General features: G+C 40.1%; 1 long non-coding RNA gene across 2 annotated transcripts in view; it reads left to right on the forward strand.

Moving 5' to 3' along the window:
* LOC115587266 (uncharacterized) overlaps positions 1-4,248 on the forward strand; it is a 30,855-nt gene extending 26,607 nt beyond the window's left edge. The window contains exons 2-4 of one of the 2 annotated variants that reach the window (XR_003984997.1): positions 972-1,086; positions 3,905-4,064; positions 4,171-4,248. This is a non-coding gene — a long non-coding RNA (uncharacterized LOC115587266). The remainder of the gene's footprint in view (positions 1-971; positions 1,087-3,904; positions 4,065-4,170) is intronic. The other variant, XR_003984998.1, reaches the window with a different exon arrangement.
* The last annotated feature ends 8,728 nt before the right edge of the window (positions 4,249-12,976 follow it).

The following is a 12,976-nucleotide window of genomic DNA, read 5'->3' on the forward strand; positions in this document are numbered from 1 at the left end:
TCCTCTGCAGAGGTTGAACTATGGCTTTGGCCTTACAAAGCAAAGGCCATTAAGCACAGTTTTTACAAGCCCAAGAAAGCTAGATGGACTTCATGGACAGGCCATGAATTTTAAAACTGCCAAGGAAAATGTGTTCACAGTGTTGTAAAACATCAAGCAGCAACCACCTTTGCCACAGTGGTGTTGGTGGTCATTAGTAATGACATTATGGTGCATTTATTGTAAAATAAGATCCCCTGAGTATATTTCATGAGCACAGTCCAGATGAAAGCTAACACAGAAAAAAACACACGATTAAAAAATGGCTCATTTGTTCATATTTGTGTTGACATGCATCAGTTCCTCCCGTGGTTTAAGACAGTACAATCGTGGTGCTAACTGGTGAGCGAGTAGCCGTTTTATAGATGAAGATTGTGTTTTCATCGGCACCCCTGCTGTGTGTTGGAAAAGCAACACATGTGATAGTGATGGAGTGTGTGCAGTCCTTCATCCTTATATTAGGGACTCTAGGGGGAGGAGTGGGGTGAGCTCTCTAGGGTAAGAGAGGCTCATTAGGCAGCCACTGCCTCCCCATAACCCAGCTGGGTCTGAGTGCCAGCAGATTGGGCAGCCATCTCGCTCTTCATCTCTCTCCCTCTTTATCCATCCACATTACACACACTGAACTGAGCACATTTTTTTAAGGAGAATTCAAAACTGATGCAATCGTATAAGACTGTACTGATTTGATTAATTACAGTAGGTGTGAATACATGTGTATGATGGAAGTCGTCTTTGAATAAAGGAAAGAGGGAAAACCAATAGATGATATTCTAATTCACCTGGAGATGTGGCAGCTGTAGCCCTGTGTCTGAACTCTCTAGCTGAATTCATTATATATTTTCGTAAGACACCCAAATACAACTTTTATGATCGTGCATAAAATATAATGTTTAGACCCTGTTTTCTGCTCTTTTTACTTCCCTTCACAGGCACCATTAGGAGGCAGTCACTTCCAGGCAAGTGTAAGGAATGATTTCTCAAGAAACCACTGGTCACATGCTTGTTAGCGAGCTGATGAGCCACTTTTCCTCCCTTCATGTTCTGGTAATTATACACTCAATTAGCAGCCTCTTTGTGTCTGTTGCCTTAAAGCTAATATTTTATTATTGATGCCCTTGCTATTACAGCTTAAGTGTGCACTCGTATTGGACCTCGCTGTGCTGAGTGAATTACAATACTCTGAAGTTAGACGTTTTGTCATCTGCTAGACTGTCCTTCATCCAGAAGGTCTGAGTTCAGACCCTATGACAGAATACATCCATCCTTTTGAAGTGTCCTTGAGCATATGTGTGAATCTCGACCAACCTCGGCCCTGCTGTTCTGTTGCTGACCCTGTACCTTGACCACTCTGCAGGGGGGGAGGCAAGCAAACAGATGAACTTCCCGTATCACAAGACAATACAGTTTAATCTTACAGAATGGATGTGAAAACAGTGAAAACAGTGTTATTTCATTTGTAGCCTTCAAAGAGCCTTAACTGGGAATTATGCTTTATGCAGCAGTGGTAATGCTTGGGGGGTCTGCTCAAATTACTGCCTTCTACTTTCCAAGGCCGTGGACAGCCTGTCTTCAAATTTAGGCTGCTAAGCGGGAGAGTCAAATTGGAATTCCGATTCTATTAAGAAGTCATGCCCAGCAGCAAATAATGCCAAATGGGCCCAGTGCAATGGGAAAGAAGACCATTATAGAGCAAAAAATATTAAAGCACTGCTGATCTATTTGCTGAAGATAAACTTAGCATATGTCTCCCAGTGCTGTCTGGCCAGGGCCTGCAACAATGAAGACGTCTCTTTTGGAACTTGATTAAAAAGACACGTTATGATCAAAGTCAAACAGCTCCCGAGCTCTGCAGATGTGATGAAATCTTTTTTAGCGAGAAGAGAAGAATAATACATTTCTTTGATAATAGCTGTGCAACATGAAACAATGCATATTCTGTTTCAGCAGTTTTATAATTAACAAGACAGTGAGATGGAAATATGGCCGGTTGCAGCTAAGTAGAAAGGGTGCAAGACACTGTCTGGATATATTGTTAGTGTTGCACGGCGTTGTGGCGAATGTTCAAAGGAGACACAGAGAAGCCATCATATTACCACCTGCAAGGAGATGCCCAAGCATCCCAATCTATCTATTATGTTCCCTATATGCAGCTCTTGTCTGTCGATTTCTCATTTAAAGCTGTTTGGCTCCTGACAGTTCATCAGGTTCTCATCTCCGGGCCAGGGATGAGCCATCATCAGACCACATCAGGCATGGAGAGGCAATCACAGCTGGGCCTTTTTTAGTCATGGTGTGTTCTCCCAATGACAAGCCCACTGGCTGTGTGTTGGTTCTGGCTGCGTTTGTCAGCCTTCCTCCACCGTGGAACTTCTCCGAGGTACACAGATAGAGACGGGCGGAGACAGAGGGCGAGTCAGATACATCGGGGTCATTCATCTGTAACAGTAACCAAGCAGTGTATCACACCAGTCCCGCTACACTATCAGCATGCGCCATGCTGAGAGATATACCTGAGGAGTGTCATACTGTCCGCAAAGCAGCCCAGCACCGGGACCCACAGATGGCTCATTCTTAGCAGACACAGACTGGTCTATCATTGCCTTGTCAGAGAGATACGCTACAGCCACAGTTTATTGCGCCACAGATCTGGTCAATCATGTAGAGAGCTGAAAAGATGCACAGGACGCCTAATCATTTGGCCTGTGAATGGGACGCAGAGAATGATTTATACTGTGAGGTGCAGTTTATCTGCAGGCATTTTCTCCCCCAAGTGCATTTGTTTATTTCTAGATAACTGTTATCATATGGAAGCCATTCCATTTATGTTATTTCCCTGTAGTGACAGTTGGAAGAAATACAGTAATAGAGCTGAAAGGAAGGCGTTTTACGTCTTTGATTTAAAAATTGTCAATTCCAGTGGACCAGACCTTACTGGATCTGCAAAGATTAGTCGATTCATTGATTGGTTAATTGAAAGAAAATTGTTTACCAACTATTTTGACAATTGATCCTGCATTTCAGTCACTTTTACACCAAAAATGTAAAACATGTGCAGGTTCGGGCCTCTTACATGTAAATATTTGATGATTTTCTTTGGCAGTTGTTATAGTAAATGAAGACTTTTGGGGTTTTGGACTGTTTGAACAAAACAAGCACAAGTGAATAATCATGCTGCACATGTTATGACTGCAAAAGTAATGATTATATTCTTTCATATTATTTGATTCAATGATTCATCATTAAAAAAAACACATTTCTCATGTATCAAGAGAAAAAATAAACCCTCACAAAGGACGAGTTGAAACCATAATATGTTAAAATATAACATTTTTAGTCAGCTATTTTGTAATGGATTAATCATTAATTAATGATTAATCCATTATAAATCAGTAATTTTACAAGCAAAAATGTCAAACATTTACTGTTTCCAGCCTCTTACATGTAAGGACTTGCTGCTTTTCTTTGTCATTTAGGATAGAAAAATATAGTCTTTGGGTATTGGAGTGTTGGTTTGACAAAAGAAGCCATTTGAAGACTGTACTTTACTGAGCTTTGGGAAATTGTGAGGAGCATTTCCTTTCAACTAAATGATCAATACATTATTTCAATTGATTTATTCAGTGGAATAATTTAATTTAAAGCAATTTAATTGGACATACATAAATGTTTTTACTATCTAATTATGAAAAAAATGTTTAGGTTATTTTAAACCAGTATGAATGAGTCTCTAAAACATGTTACTGTATTCACTTGTCATACTTTATCATCTACAGAAACTTAAATGCATATTGTGTATTAGTACATTCTGTGGTGAGCTTTTTATTACTACCACAAGGTTTTTCATTTCTTTTCCTTGTAACAGAAGAATTCTACTAGAGCTGAGTCAAAGAGGGAAGCTGTAGCTGGCGGCTGTGTCTTTTTGCTGGCAGACCATTCTATCTGGGGCACTACAGGTGTAAAGGAATATTCTTTTAACTGGCTTATTCATGGCAACAGGAATACACGTTTGCAGGGTATCAAAGGTTTGTGTAAACAGCTAAAGCCAAAGTAAGATTTTTAGCCGAGTGTGGCTGATAGCCAGGTTCCTCTGTGTGCATGTTAACACAGTTTTTATCTACTGGGTTGTAGATACCTTGTATACCAGCTGGTGCAATAGAGGATGAAGATTTACCTGGTCAGGCAGAGGGAAGAGGCAGAGAAGAGGGACGCAAATGTTGTGTGTTGCTGTTTTAGAACTAATGTAACCCAGCTTCTCTAAATTGGAGAGTTGTGTTTTCGGACCTAGTTATAATGGAAATGTAATGAATTACCATTATCTGATGCTCTGAACAGTTTGTGTTGACTTTTATTTGGGATTTCATGCAATTTGGGGTTCTCAAAAGACAGACCTTTTCTTTTAAATAGTAGAAAATATCTGTAATGCAGATGAAATAGTGTGGCTGTCTCTCTCTCTACAAATTATAATTCAAATAACTCTAATCATATGCTTTACCTATAATTGATTACCTAAAACTAGACTCAAAAATTATTTCTCTGTCATAAACAAACCATATAATTATCTAATTTAAAAAAACATTACTGGTGCAATACATTAGTGTTACAGACTGATGTAATTTAATGCTCTGGAGCTTGTTTGGCAGCACTCTGTTATGACACATATATGAGCTTCCTTAGTTTTCACTCCTAACCTTTTCATACCTGCAGGGACCTAACTAAATCATTATTTAATTGGTCAGCTATCTTGTCAGGTAACAATGCTATTACATCCGCCCATTCTCATTACCTCCCCGGTCTCATGGAAGCCGGCACAACTGAGTAAACTTGGAGACTAAATAGTCTCATTTCCAAGCAGAGAGACACTTCCAAACAGAGTTCCACTTTCAGAAGCCACCCATTACTTGTAGAGTGACTTCTTTGTGTAGCTACCTGGGCTCCGGGTTTATTTTTACCCTCCCTACGTCCCTCCTCATTCTTTAGCAGCTTCAGGAGATGGCGTTAGTTTGGCTTCATCTCTGACAAAAGATAAATGAGCTCTGGGTCTGTGGTGATCCACTATGGCTGCCAGGGGGTTCCAAAATAGCAAACTATTTTTCATATGGAGCGAAGTGATATGGAGTGCGATGCAGCAGGCGCTAACATTTACCATATCGTAGTATGCAGGAATACATTTCATTCTTTCTTTTTTCTCACTTGTACTTTCAACTTTCTGTTTACATTGGAGCGGTGGGAACAGTGGCAATTAAAATTGATCAAGTACATGCTGAGAGCAAGCTTACAATGTTTTTCTTTTTAGAGAGATTTTTAAAAGGGAAAATCATCACTAAAGGAATAGATTAAGTGATTATCTAGGTAGAAATGATTCAGCATTGTTAAAAGTGTTTCTAAATGTATATTTCAAGCACAAAAAGTCGTTCTTTTCTCTGGTCTCAGCATTCATGTGATATTCTCTTTCTCCTACGCTTGTAACAATGTGTAGTAATTAGGGTGGATTTGCAGAGCAGCGCAGTCGCTTTGATAGAATCTCAAAATTGGTCATTAATCACCTTCTCACCACGAGGCAGAAAAACAACAGTGATGTGTTTTCACAGGGAAAAAATGTCCTGTGTCAACAGGAGATCCACCAGCGCTCGCTATCAGCTGAAAGAAACTTTCCCATTTAAATGAGGAGCTACAGAGCTTCCGAGGCTCTTTGAAGAGATGTGCTTGGCACAAACAAGAGCGGCAGCCTCTCCTGTGTTTTTAACAGCCGAAACATCGCTGACACCTGATGGGTGATCAAACACGAGCCATCTCTCCCTGAATCCTCATGGGGGCTCATCTTTGTACTCCTCTCTCTACAGATAAACCTGCAGACCACGCTGCTGGGACACCCCTCCACTCAATATTTACTAAAGGCACGATCACCTGACTGGATGCTCTGTATTTGTAAAGGCAAATACATTTTATGGTTTTGCAGCATTTGCACTCTGACTACAAGCTTGTCAGTGCTTTGGATGTAACGCCACCCACAATGTTTCAAGTCCCACTATAGATTTTTTTCTGAAGGGATGAGTTGCCGGCTAAATCACCTCTGGGTAGAAACAAGCCTTGATGCCTCACGGGAACAGCGAGGGTTTGTGCGATGAACTCTTAGTGGTGCTCATAGAGAGGTCAAAGTTATTCCTGCTAGTGGGATTCAAGGTTTTCCTTCCACATCTACGTCTCAGTCCTTCTCCTTAATGATCAGCCCGCGGTGTGGTGCGTGCATACTCGTTAGAGCTGTATTAGCAGGAGTATTTCAGGAGCGGGCGATCAGATGAAGTCAGACTGGCCACACAGGAGATGTGCTCTGTGAGAACCTTTTCTTGTCACTGAGGTGACATGATTTATGATTTATTTTCCAATAAATCCCAGCCTGCTCCGTGCACTGGGCCCTCCTGTCAACAAACGGCGAGCACGACTATCCCCCTACACCTTCCCTCCCACATCCACCCATAGAAGCTTCTCCTGTGCTTCCTACCTTCCTCCGTTGAGCCAAATTGGGAAGGGCTTCCACGGTTATTAATACAGCTTATTTGTACACGTGCATGTCTGGTAATTGGAACAAGGGAAGGGATGGTGGCGAGATTAAAAAGCCATGAATGACAGAGCTCCAGTGGTGTTGGATTCGGTTGGAGGCTGGCAGGCTCTGCACACCTGGGCCTCCAGGCAGATGGTGAGGGTTGAGGGTTACATAACACCAGGCTAAGCCATATGTCTCGCTACCACACAGAACCTTTAGGAAGCCCATAGTTTGCCTCTGAATGCGGCCCATGTGAGACCGGAGGGCAAATGTATTCTGCTCCCTGATCCCAGACCAGGTGTTGAGCGAGTTGCCTCTCTGTGCTTCTGTTGTGCACATTGGCAGAAAAACAGCTAATAATTGGATGCTGGTGTATCATAAAGGGTTATGATCATGAGTCTTATGTCCAGAGGACTGTTGGACTGTAAGTAGTGGTGTAGTACAGAGTTTGATTACATTTAGTGTAACTCAGGTCTGATACAGATAATTGTTTAGATAAAGCACAGATTCAAGGTAATTGATCTGTGAAGTACTTTCGATGTAGGCTAATTTCAGTTAATGTGAGTGCCTTTTAACATTCAGTGTTTACTAAAGTAAAAATAAAGGCTTAAGAGGTCTGCTTAGAAAAAAAGACAAACTTAAAGCAATCTCCTGGCTTCTCCGCACCTTATTCTCAACTAATTATCCATGGTAGATTTCCTCATTGTGATAGAATTGCTTGACAATGCGAGGCTTAAAAAATACAAATGCAGTGGCAAGTGCACCGTATCTCACACACAAACACTTTGGGAGTGACATTTGAGACATTTTGGGATAGTTATAATGCAGAGATGAAGCATCCAGAGGAGATTAGCGAGCTAAATGGGAAACAATAGACGCTGCAGCGGGACAGGAGGATATGATTCTTCATTGTGTTAATCACAGCGGAACAGCCCTGTCGTCTTCACCAAACAATGCCATGGTGATGCTAATGGCACTGCCAACCATGACTAAGAGTGCACTCCAAATGATTGATAGCCAGAATTATATCAAGGTGACTTTCAGTCAGCTCCATCAGTTTGTTTAGTTTGATCGATAATAAACCAACGCTTCTTAACATAGACATGCCTGTCACACAAACTCATTCATTAGCTCGTAGTCATTATCTCACACTTTTTAATTTTAGTTTAACACAGAAAAATATTTCATCCTTGTCTGTCAGAGGCATGTAACATAACATAACATTACATATCTGCAGCTGTGAGAGTCATATGAAAAGACAAAACCAGCTCTGGATCCATTGATCTAAAGCTATTTTTATGTATTTCTGTATTTCTGTAACGTATCAATGTGCCACAAGTATTCCCACTCCCATTTCTAATGAGCCCGACAGGAGCTGGTCTCATCCACTCGTAACGTGGATGTATGAGCCGATCAGGCCAGCTGCAGAGACGAGAGCAACGTCTCTGTCCACTTGGCCCACTGCCCCTGCCTCGCGCACACGGCCCAGTGTGCCTACAGGCTACAACAACAACACACAAAGAGTGCCCCATGTGCTACATCACAAATGAAAGATCAAACATCAATGTTCACCATAGGCTCTCAGAGCAAGCTGTTAATCACAGTGAATTTAATGTGTTACAGTTGAGAGAGCACCCTGAGAGTACTCCAGTTAAACTGTGGTTTCACCGAAGAGTTTTTGTTGTTGTTGTTTTTTTTAAATGTCTCCATAATAGTGTACACATTACTACACTGCCACAGTAGAAGTGGATGAAATGGCACATAATCACTTTCTTTTATGTCGTGGGACTCTCTGCCACATTAAATAAAAGCTGCACTGTACATTTTGGCTAATGACAAAACAGTCCCACTACACATACACTGAAAAAAAGAGTCGTAAATCTAGAAATATTATATTTCCAAGGAAGCAATCCAAAAACCTAATGCTTTCTTATCACCCTGGGTCGAACCTGAGCATCCGCCAAGGTGCCCACAACGGAGAGTTCAGATATCAAATTTGAAAAGACAGGCCAAATCCCAAAACGTGGCAACAGAAAGCCCAATGGCAGTGACTCACCTCTTTGAGAGGCTTATGCAAACCCAGGGGGAAGGTGATGGATTTTTTCCCTTACCTACAGTGAGCGGAGCAGATGCTGGAGAAAGATTCTGGACGTCACGAGAAGTAAAATATGAGAGTGCAGGTGCGTGTGTATGTGTGTGGATTTATGTGTACATGAAACACTAGCTCAGAGAGTTCTGGAGTTTCAATAACTTCGGAAATACTTGGAGGGTAAAAAAAAAGGGATGAGACGGAGCGATTACACACCATCGTGGCACGAGGAGCTTCTCCGCAGGAAGGCACAGATCCCTCATGTTATATATGTTGGCTTCTGGTCGTATTTATCGACACGTTGGAGACAAAAGGAATTTGCGAGTGCATGCAGATAAAATAAGCAGCATTAAATATGCAAAACTGGCAGTACACACAGTGTTGGTGAAATATTCTGAGAGGATATATGTGGATATATGAATCACGTAATAAGAATTTGTGAACTCTCATTTTCGGCCTGATTTTTAAATAATCACTGATTTAAAATGTGTTTTTCTCTAATCAATAACAGAATTATCTGTTAAAACTGATTTATAATTTTGCATGGAGTAATAGTCTATTTAATTAGCCCTCATTAATGACAATCAAACTTATTGTTTTTACCTTTCCTATAAATATCCTCATTTGGAATCTATTATAATATTCTGATTTACTCATTGTGAATGCATCACAAAAAATGCATTGTTTCTTGCCACACAAGTTGAAGTGAGCTTGATTAACTCACCCAGTCCTGCGTGCATTCCTTTTGCAAAACACTTTACTTTTCTATTCTTATCTAACAATTTTTCAGCTCTGTTAATGCAGGCATTGTTTATTTTGAAAAGGTCATTAGAGTTGTGAGGAGAAGCGGGCTGTGTAGAAATGATTTGATTGAGGTACTGGAGGTAGCTCTGGCACAGTGAGTTATGGACACCCAACAGAGAGGAGCCTCTTCATTAGTGGAGTGATTAAAATTGATGGGAACCTATGGAGCTCCAGCTCCCCTGAACTCCCTGGAGCATAGCTCTCATTCTGCGCTCATTTATTTGGGACTTTGTGTTGATCAATAAAAGGTGCCTGCTGCTCACTATGGGGTCTGGCTGGGGAAAAAAACCCACCTAGGAAAAAGAGAAGAGACTTGTTTTGTTGTTGAAGACAAACATTACTGTGAACAATTCAGGCTTTAGAAAACCTTGGGGAAAACGACAGCTTTGGCTGTTGTCTCTATGTAATTTTCTTTACAGGCTGTCTATTTTAGTCGTGGTGAATTTTAGAGTGACGTTTAGCAGCCCACACCGTTTCTCTGAAACATATATAGTTTGAAAAACTCAAAGTTTGGTCACACTTGAACCTAAAGAAACGTATTTTGAAGAGAATGAAGCCACTGTGATCCTGAATGAAGGATGTAAAGATCATTTATGGCTGCAGCGACTTATTTTAAAAACATTGTATTGATGAGGCATTGTCCCCATGATTGCTCAGTAATATGACTGTGTTTAAACACGTTCAGGATGTGGACATCAGTGTTTAAATATGTTTTTAATGATCAACTTGGGAATCATCGTTTGTTATTTTTCACATTTCAGGTGTTTTCACTAATCCCAGTCCTCTGATTTATCAAGATTAGAAGTCTTTTATCAATGGTTCTATTTTGGTCCGTTGTGAAATTAATTTACAAATGTAAATCATTGTCTCTACAGATTACAACAACAAAAAAAATTTCATATTGATTTAAGGCATATTAATTAAAGTTTGCGCAGCCTTTGTGGACAGAGTGATACACTTGAAACCATAGTCGCTAAAAGGAACAGGAATTAATATCTGTGTATTGGATCATAGCCAGATAATGGGCAGAGATGCTGAACACAGTCCAGACTCTCTTTGTCTGTGTCCAGCTCTGCTCATTAGAGTGGCGCTGTGCAGCTCATGGCCCATCGCTCCCCACCGCTATGCAGAGCCTTGCCCAAACAAACAGAGATGATGTGAATCACATGTCAGTTTATTGCAGGAAATAAGAGTTTCTGCAGCGCTCAGGGTTTGCAATACAATATACTGGACATGAGTGAGCTACAACTTAGGTTCAGGAAAGGTTATTATATTCACTGAAATTTCTTATCCTTGCAGTGATTCTGTTACATGATCTAAAGTAATGTTCATTTCAGTTCTTCTAGGAATCATTTTAGTGTTCACTATGCTGATTCTAATTAGCGATGCACCGATCTGATACACTGGATCGCTAGCTGCACCACCTCTGACCTTATGAAATGGATCAGATAATGGCCAGACTGACCGAGCTACATTAAATAATGTTTCTTAGTCACTGTCATTGCAACATGTTGTTATAAACTTGCTGAAATAAGATCATTCAAATTAGCAATGATTGTCTGTTTGTGAATGTTCGAAGTTACAATGAACAAATTGCATTTAAAGCTTTTTATTGCCCTCCAAGTAGAAGAATAATCCCAATCACTTCTCCACAATGAGGAGTATATTTATCTGATTACAACTCTTCATGCTATACTTTTGGATTCTGCCCTCAGACTAGGACATGACGGGAAGTGGGATTGGTGCATTACTAATTGTAACTATACATACTGTGTTAATCATTATTTCAAGCAACACACTGCAAGAAATCACCCCAGGACATGTGAGCTATTATACCCCAGTCATGCACTGTACTTTTTTTTTAAAGTAAAAAGCTTGGACTGAAAAGAAAAAACCCACCAACAACGTGAACTGTGCCTCAGGATAACAGACTGGTAGTTTGGACTATGCGTAGTCATATAGTTTACACAGTGAATTACACCTTTAGCTGAACCTGCCTTGATATGTACCTTATCTGCTGACACAAAAGGATTATAATTTAACCAGACACCAACAGAGAGCAATCAAGGCGAGACCGATCAATCAGCCAGACCGATAACTGAGGCCCTTACCAGATATATCTGTATCAGCATATACTGTATGCGGGATGATAGGCGTCAAGACATTTAATTCAGAAGCACCAAAGATATGTATAATCTAGAAATACTGATGCATTAAAACATTCGCGCTGACAAGTTGATTTTTCAACTGCAAAATGTGCCGCCCAGTAGACATTATTGAGGACACAGTATCTGTATCAAAAACATTTGTTAATGTTGTGTGTTGGGGAAAACAACTGACTATCAACTGTCATCTTTTTAAGTGATTTTTTTAACCTCTCCAATATCATTATAGCTATCAAACTCTAAAATCGACTGTTGGCTGTAGAGGTTTCTCGACCCACACTTTTTGTATTCATACTAATGCTTCAGAAATGTAGCAACCTATTGATTTTGGTAACCTTTTGTCCAATAGCCACAAACACACCACGCTGCTGGCCATTTTATCGAGTTCTTATCTGATAAATAGGTCCTACTGTATTGCCTTTGTTAGTGAGTATCATTTCTATAAAGCTGGGCTCAGAGGAATATTAGAGCTACATAGGCTATCTCACCCAAATTCCACTTAAAAGTATGTATTTGTATATATGAACAAACGTATATAATAGCCATTGTACTTCTTGAACATGCCATATGGTATTCATGATATATCTTAATCAATAAATCACTACCATCAGTGGGTGAAGCATATCCAAGCAGGCAAATTTTTCTCATGGAAAAGGAAAAATATCATTCCAGTTCCAGGAAGAGAGTGATGGTATAAGATTGCTAATACTGGTTTCAGAACAGCTTCATCTACCCTATATGATATCTATCCAATTTGCTTTTCGTCTTCATTTTACCTGCAGCTGTATCACAGCGCCATTTGAGTTTTACAGCCTGTAATCTGCCTCGCCTTGACACTCAGACTGAGCCTGTCAAACTCTCTATTCACACCGAACAAACAATTTAAGTGAAGCAATACAGAATTATTATAATAATTACAACAAATCCTTCATCTTTGGGTAAGGCACTGCTCAAAGAAAAACACATCTGATAATTAAACTTGGGTCCTAGGGTGTATTGAAGTTATTTTTGTGGTAACTAGATAACATCTGATGTGATTTCAGCTTGGTTTGGAGGTTTTTTTTGTGTCAATCTTTGATTATGCTTTATTGCAACTAATGAGGCAATTGGGTCCTATCCTTGTACAAGTTTGTTTAAATGGTTATTTTCACAGTGTGGGTTATGATAACTAGGAGGTTTAAGCATACCAACTTCAATCTTGGCGAAATTGTAAATTTCACATTTGTACACACTCTCAGATCTGGTAGCAGACGATGAAATAAACATTTGCTGCTCAAAAGCTAATGATATCTAAATTGTGAACAATACATTTTAACAGAATTAAAATGACTTCTT

Source organism: Sparus aurata, chromosome 8 (assembly GCF_900880675.1).
Source record: "Sparus aurata chromosome 8, fSpaAur1.1, whole genome shotgun sequence".
Classification (NCBI taxonomy): Eukaryota; Metazoa; Chordata; class Actinopteri; order Spariformes; family Sparidae; genus Sparus; species Sparus aurata.